At 32.2% G+C, this 7768-nt stretch overlaps 1 pseudogene across 1 annotated transcript in view; it reads left to right on the top strand.

Moving 5' to 3' along the window:
* LOC147510383 (protein TIC 214-like) overlaps positions 1-2157 on the top strand; it is a 4383-nt pseudogene extending 2226 nt beyond the window's left edge. The window contains exon 4 of the transcript XR_015218812.1: positions 1-2157. This exon is cut by the window's left edge and continues 1007 nt beyond it. The product of XR_015218812.1 is annotated as a protein TIC 214-like (transcript).
* The last annotated feature ends 5611 nt before the right edge of the window (positions 2158-7768 follow it).

Below are 7768 nucleotides of genomic sequence, written 5' to 3'. Positions count from 1 at the left end.
GACCTATTTTAACAAAAAAATTGATTAAGTTAAAATTCTGAAAATATGAATAAGCGGGACCATATAAAAGAAACGCTATAAATATTCCGAAATAAGCTATACTGATGGAAAAAACGGCATTTCTAACAAATTCATACCAATAAAAATAATTGTTAGAATTTGAATGTAAAAAGTTTATCGACGGAGTTAACCATTTTGATAATATATCAAAATATATGCTTCTTTGATCAAAAGGAATTCCTATAGATCCAACGAACAAAGTAAATAAAGCCAATAAAAAAAGTGGAAATAACATAGTATTGTCTGATTCATGAGGATACGTCAAAGTTTTTTTATTCACAAACTTTTTAATAGTAATGAGGTTTTTATACGTTTTTTTCGAAAAAAGGGAAGCCCTTTCATTATTATTTATACTTGAAAAAATAAAATAATTTTTTATCGCTTTCGGTCTCTTTTTACCCCATACGGATATTGAATAGAACGCGTTATCTTTATTGCCGCTATAATTTTTAAAATTAACGTTTAAATGCCCTTCAAAAGTAAGTAAATACATCCGAAACATATAAAATGCAGTTAACCCCGCCGTGAAACAAGCTATTATTGCGAAAATCGGTGAATACAACCAACTATCATTAATAATTTCGTCTTTGGACCAAAAACAAGCTAGAGGTGGAATACCGCAAAGAGAAAGTGTACCTAATAAAAAAGAAGTTTTTGTAATTGGCACATATTTTGTTAAACCGCCCATAAGAGCCATGTTCTGGCTTTTATCTGGAGAATATCCAACAACGGTTTCCATTGAATGAATAATGGATCCAGATCCTAAAAATAATAATGCTTTCGAATAGGCATGAGTGATCAAATGAAATAAAGCAGCTCTATAAGATCCCATACCTAAAGCTAACATAATATAACCTAATTGCGACATTGTAGAATAGGCTAAACTTTTTTTAATGTCTCTTTGAGCAAGAGCCAAAGTAGCTCCTAATAGTATTGTTATTATACCTACAAAAGAAATTATATTCATTATGTAAGGTATGGCTGTAAAAAGAGGAATAAGTCGAGCTACAAGAAAAATTCCCGCAGCTACCATAGTAGCTGCATGTATAAGAGCCGAAATAGGCGTAGGACCTTCCATGGCATCAGGTAACCATACGTGAAGAGGGAATTGTGCGGATTTAGCAACTGCACCAACAAATAATAGGGAAGCACACAAAGTAAGAAATAAAGAGCTGACCCCATTATTATCAATCAAATTATTGGCTATTTCGAACAAATCCCGAAATTCAAAACTACCCATTAGCCAATAAAGACCTAAGATTCCTAAAAATAAACCAAAATCCCCTACACGATTAGTTATAAAGGCTTTTTGACAAGCACTTGCTGCAATTGGTCGTGTGAACCAAAAACCTATTAATAGATACGAACACATTCCAACCAATTCCCAAAAAATATAAATTTGTATCAAATTTGAACTAGTAACTAATCCCAACATGGAAGCATTAGAAAAACTCATATAAGCAAAAAATCTCAAATAACCTTGATCATGAGACATATAATTGTCACTATAAATAAGAACCATAATTCCAACAGTTGTAATTAATATTAACATAATGGAAGTAAGTGGATCTACCAAGTTGCCGAAATCTAAGGAAAAATCGTTATTGATGGTCCAAGACCATACATATTGGTAGATAGGACTGCCACTTATTTGCTGAATAGACAGATCGGATGAAAAAAGCATAATGATACTTAGTAATAAAACGCTAGGAAAAGCCCATATACGACGAATATTTTTTGTTCCCGTCGGAACAAAGAGAAGCCCCACCCCTATTGCTATAGGAACTGGAAGGGGGACGAAGGGTATGATCCATGCATATTGATATGTATGTTCCATAATCATAATAAAATAAAACTTTTTTTTTGCTTAATTGTTTCCAATTCACCAGCTCTTATATATTTCGAAAGGAGCAAAAAGAACTATAATCAAGACTATGAAAGGACTTAATTTTTCAATTTCTTAAAAAAAAAAAGAAGTTACAATTGGTCAAACGAGAAGATTAAGTCAATGTTGAAAAGTTACTACTTTACTTAAGTTAATTATAAACTAAGATATTTATGAAGATACATAATATTATATTTTCAACATTACAAAAATTTAGATCCATAGAACAAGAAAAAAGTATACCAAAGCATTGGTTGTGAACTGGCTCGTTGTGGATGATAAATTCTCTAATATCAATATCCGTCGATTTGTTTCCCGTCACTTCAGTTCGCGCAAAACTGGAAATATTAACCCCCCCTTATATATATTTTTTTTTTTTTTCTTAGCAACGGATAGCAAATTAGATTTATATAGCCTTGGATCCCGTGGATATATATCCGAATGAAGATATCAGATATAATTTAATATATACTTGTCGGTATATAAGAAAAAAATGATATAGATATATATATTGAATTGAACAATAAATGTCTTCCACATTTAACTATAACAATGAGTAACCTCTTCATTTTTTAATGGCGGTTCCGAAGAAACGTACTTCTATGTCCAAAAAGCGTATTCGTAAAAATTTTTGGAAAAATAAAGCGTATTGGGCGGCGATAAAAGCTTTTTCTTTAGCAAAATCTCTTTTTACCGGGAATTCAAAAAGTTTTTTTGTGCGACAAACAAGCAATAAAGTCTTGGAATAATATGAATTGATATGAACCAATCAATTAAATAATATAATTTATAAGATTAATCAGTACCATTAATGAATATTTGGAACTTATAACTTATAAAAATGAGATGGAATTGTCCATTGCCGTTTGTGGGATAAGAATTTGTTTGTCTACTAGGAAGGGACTAAAAAACAGGGCACAAAACAAAGTTTAATCCTTCTTTTGTTGTGTGTTTTATTTGTGAGATGGGGATTATTATTTTCCCCATCGATTCGCTTTTCATAATAAGCTTTTTTTTTTTTTCAATTTCGAATTCATAAAATCAGATAAATGATCAAATGAATAAATAATCAAAAAATAAGAATGGGGTATAAAAAAGTTTAAGTTCTAGGCATGTGTTTAGAACGGAATTGTCTAGTTACAACTCGTCAATTCAATTCCAGAAGAGCTTAACCCTTACGAAAGGACATTGCATTGTTAAAACAAACACCCCCCCCACTACAATTAAGGTAAGGATTACTAAACGTTCAAATAGGAATTTGAGTGATATTTATTAATGTTCCTCAAGATATTGCATTGAATCTCCTCCCTCAATATCGACGATTGAAGGTGGATGGGCTATTATGATTTCGAGCAAGCCGCTATGGTGAAATCGGTAGACACGCTGCTCTTAGGAAGCAGTGCTAGAGCATCTCGGTTCGAGTCCGAGTGGCGCATCTAAAAAAAAACAAGTAAAAGAAATACTAGAATAACTCTTATAATGTATAGAATAAAATTTCGGGTTTATATTCCATTGTTGGAGGACATCCTTTTTTTTAGGAGTTTTTATGATACTTTTTACTTTAGAACATATATTAACTCAGATTTCTTTGTCGATTGTTTCAATTCTAATTACCATTTATTTGATGAACTTATTAGTCTACGAAATCATAGGGCTGTATGATTCGTCGGAAAAAGGAATGGTAGCTACTTTTTTATGTATAACAGGATTATTAGTTATTCGTTGGATTTATTCAGGACATTTACCCTTAAGTAATTTATATGAATCATTAATGTTCCTTTCATGGAGTTTCTCCATTATTCATATGGTTCCCTATTTTAGAAACCACAAAAATAATTTAAATGCCATAACTGCACCAAGTGCTATTTTTACCCAAGGATTTGCTACTTCGGGTCTTTTAAGTAAAATGCATCAATCCACAATATTAGTACCTGCTCTACAATCACAATGGTTAATGATGCACGTAAGTATGATGGTATTAAGCTATGCAGCTCTTCTGTGTGGATCATTATTATAAGTGGCTCTTCTAGTTATTACATTTCAAAAAAATATAGAAATCTTTGGTAAATATAAAAACAATCATTTAACTACGGGGACTTTTTACTTTGGCGAACTGCAATACGTGAATGAAATAAGCAATGTTTTACGAAACAATTGTTTTATCTCGTTTAGAAACTATCACAGGTGCCAATTAATTCAACAATTGGATTGTTAGAGTTCTCGTGTCATTAGTCTCGGGTTTATATTTTTAACCATAGGTATTCTTTCGGGAGCAGTATGGGCTAATGAGGCATGGGGATCCTATTGGAATTGGGACCCAAAGGAAACTTGGGCATTTATTACTTGGACCATATTCGCAATTTATTTACATACTAGAACAACTGAAAATTTGCAAGGCTCCAATTCTGCAATTGTGTCCTCTATGGGATTTTTTATAATTTGGATATGCTATTTTGGAGTAAATCTATTAGGAATAGGGCTACATAGTTATGGTTCATTCGCATTAACATCTAATTGAATAAAAGACCTTACGAATACATTAAATATTACATTTTTACATAGTAATAGCATATCTAACAAAAGTTTGTATGAGTTTTTGAGAACCATTTGAACCAAATGGTTCTCAAAAACTACAAAAGTATCGAATTACAATTCATTAATCATTTTTTTTTTCAATTTTAAGAAGTAAAGAAGGAAAAAAGAATAATTATTAAGTTTAGGTTTCATTATACAACGAGCTAAAAAAAATTATATATTTTTCTCTTTTTATATGTCTTAGTGATGAAAACTATCTATAAAAGTAATTAGATATAATAGCCTCTACCTTGTCAATTGATAGTGATAGAATGAAATCCGGATAAATGCCAAGACCTATTACGGGTATAAAGATACAGATTGAAACAAACAGTTCTCGTGGTCCAGAATCCAAAAAATTTAAATTTGGATCATAAAATTGCTTGTATCCATAGAACATCTGACGTAACATAGATAATGAATAAATAGGAGTTAATATCATTCCAATTGCCGTTACAAAAGTAATTAGTATTTTTGGCATTAAAAGAAATTTTTGGCTCGTAATGAGTCCAAAAAAACTACCAATTCTGCAACAAAGCCACTCATTCCAGGCAATGAAAGAGAAGCCATCGAGAAGCTGCTGAACATTGTAAATATTTTTGGAATTGGGATAGCTATTCCTCCCATTTCTTCGAGATAAACAAGACATATTCTATCGTAACTCGTTCCTGCCAAGAAAAAAAGTGCAGCACCAATAAATCCATGAGAGATCATTTGTAAAATGGCTCCGTTGAGTCCTGTATCAGTTATGGAACCAATTCCTATAATTATGAAACCCATATGAGATACGGAGGAATAGGCAATTCTCTTTTTTAAATTGCGCTGACCGGGAGATGTTGAAGCTGCATAGATTATTTGAATTGCGCCTACTATCATCAACCAGGGAGAAAATATAGAATGAGCATGGGGTAATAATTCCATATTGATCCGAACCAATCCATATGCTCCCATTTTTAATAAGATTCCGGCTAAAAGCATACATGTACTGTAATGTGCTTCTCCATGGGTATCTGGTAACCATGTATGCAGGGGTATAATTGGTAATTTTACAGCATAAGCAATAAGAAATCCAAAATATAATATTATTTCTAATGCCGCAGGATACGATTGATTGGCTGATGTTTCAAAATTTAATGTTGGCTCGTTGGAACCATATAAACCCATACCTAGAACTCCCATTAAGAGAAAAATAGAACCCCCCGCGGTGTACAAAATAAATTTTGTAGCAGAGTACAAACGTTTCTTCCCTCCCCACATGGATAGAAGTAGGTAGACAGGAATTAATTCTAACTCCCACATGATAAAAAAAAAGTAAAATATCCCGAGAAGAAAATGATCCTATTTGACCGCTGTACATTGCTAACATTAGGAAATAGAACAATTTTGAATCTCGAGTAACTGGCCAAGCCGCTAAAGTGGCTAAAGTAGTGATGAATCCCGTGAGTAAAATGAGTCCTATGGAAAGCCCATTGATTCCTAGTCTCCAGTGAAAATAAAAATAATTTATCCATTTATAATCCTGTTCTAATTGAATTAATGGATCGTCCAATTGGAAATGATAACAGAATGCGTAGGTCGTTAGAAGCAGTTCTAATATACATATACAAATAGTATACCACCTAATAACCTTATTTCCTCTATGAGGTAAAAAGAAAACGAAAGTACCCGCAAATATCAGCAAAACAACAATTATTGTTAACCAAGGAAAATTATTCGTGGTAAAGGCAAGATACACTTTGACCAGAAAAACCCGCGCTCAAAAATTATATATTTTTTTCGAGCGCGGGTTTTTGTCGGTAAAGATAAAAAAAAAATGGATTCAAGTGGAATTTTCTGTAACGTATCAATAAGCTAGACCCATGCTACGAGTTGTCTCATGCCATAAATAAACCCGGACACTCAAGAAATCCGTTGGACAAGCTGATTCACACCTTTTACAACCTACACAGTCTTCTGTTCTTGGAGCAGAAGCAATTTGTTTAGCTTTACACCCGTCCCAAGGTATCATTTCTAATACATCAGTGGGGCAGGCTCGTACACATTGAGTACACCCTATACATGTATCATAAATCTTTACTGAATGTGACATTGGATCTCTAAATTTTTTAAATTCTTAAATTTTCGATCTAGTAAAGTAGTAAATTAATTATATAGTATAGACACCAGATGAATCAATGATTTAGATTTACTAGAATCAACCTACTTTTGGATCCGCTCATGACAGAGGGCCAAGATACTTTGATTTATTACATTTTAGCAAACAGCGTCATATGCTTATGTCGCACATACAAATTTTTATTTGTGGATTTTATTTAGATGATTTACTATTAGTACTATTTATTCAACAAATTAGATTGATTGATGCGGGTTGATTTTCTGTTACGATGAATTGATGAAACAATAGCTAATCCAATAGCTGCTTCAGCGGCTGCAATTGCTATAACAAAAATCGAGAAAACGTCTCCTTTTAATTGGCGACTATCAAAAAAATCAGAAAATGTTACGAAATTCATATTAACTGCATTCAGTATAAGCTCAAGACACATAATCGCTCGAACCATATTTCGACTTGTAATCAATCCATAGATACCGATTGATAATAAATAGGCACTCAAAACAAGTACATGTTCGAGCATCATTGACCAACTCCTCACCAATCTCGATTCATTTCAATATGAACAACAATTCAACTGATTCGATTGACCAAAAAAAATATAATTATAATATTATATTAAGATTAAGAATATAAAAAGTACGTAATAAAGGAAGGTATTGGTAATACATAATAGACTGAACTAAGAGCATTTTTCTTTTATACATGAACAATAAATTAAATAGAATTTATGGTATAAGACATAACAAGACAAGTACTTATTATTTTCTTATTATTTCTAAGTATTTAGTATTGACGAGCCATAGCAATTGCACCTATCAAGGCAACTAAAAGAATTATCAAAATAAGTTCAAATGGAAGAAAAAAATCTGTTGATAAATGAATCCCAATTTGTTGACCATTATTTATCAAGTCCTGTTCTATAATCTGGTTTGATCTTGTAGTCCAAATAATCCCGTACCATGATGTATCTGGGATAGTAGTAATTAGTGAAAAAAAAATACTTCCACAAACCAGTGAAGTGGCTCCATCTCCAACGGCCCAAAGATGGAAATTTTTGTAATATTCTGAACCATTCATGAACGTCACAAAGAATACAATTAATACATTTATTGCTCCCACATAAATAAGGAGCT

Source organism: Coptis chinensis, chromosome 3, assembly GCF_015680905.1.
Source record: "Coptis chinensis isolate HL-2020 chromosome 3, ASM1568090v1, whole genome shotgun sequence".
In the NCBI taxonomy this organism is placed as follows: domain Eukaryota; kingdom Viridiplantae; phylum Streptophyta; class Magnoliopsida; order Ranunculales; family Ranunculaceae; genus Coptis; species Coptis chinensis.
The sequence above is the reverse complement of the archived record's forward strand: the minus strand, read 5'-3'. Positions and strand labels throughout refer to the sequence as shown.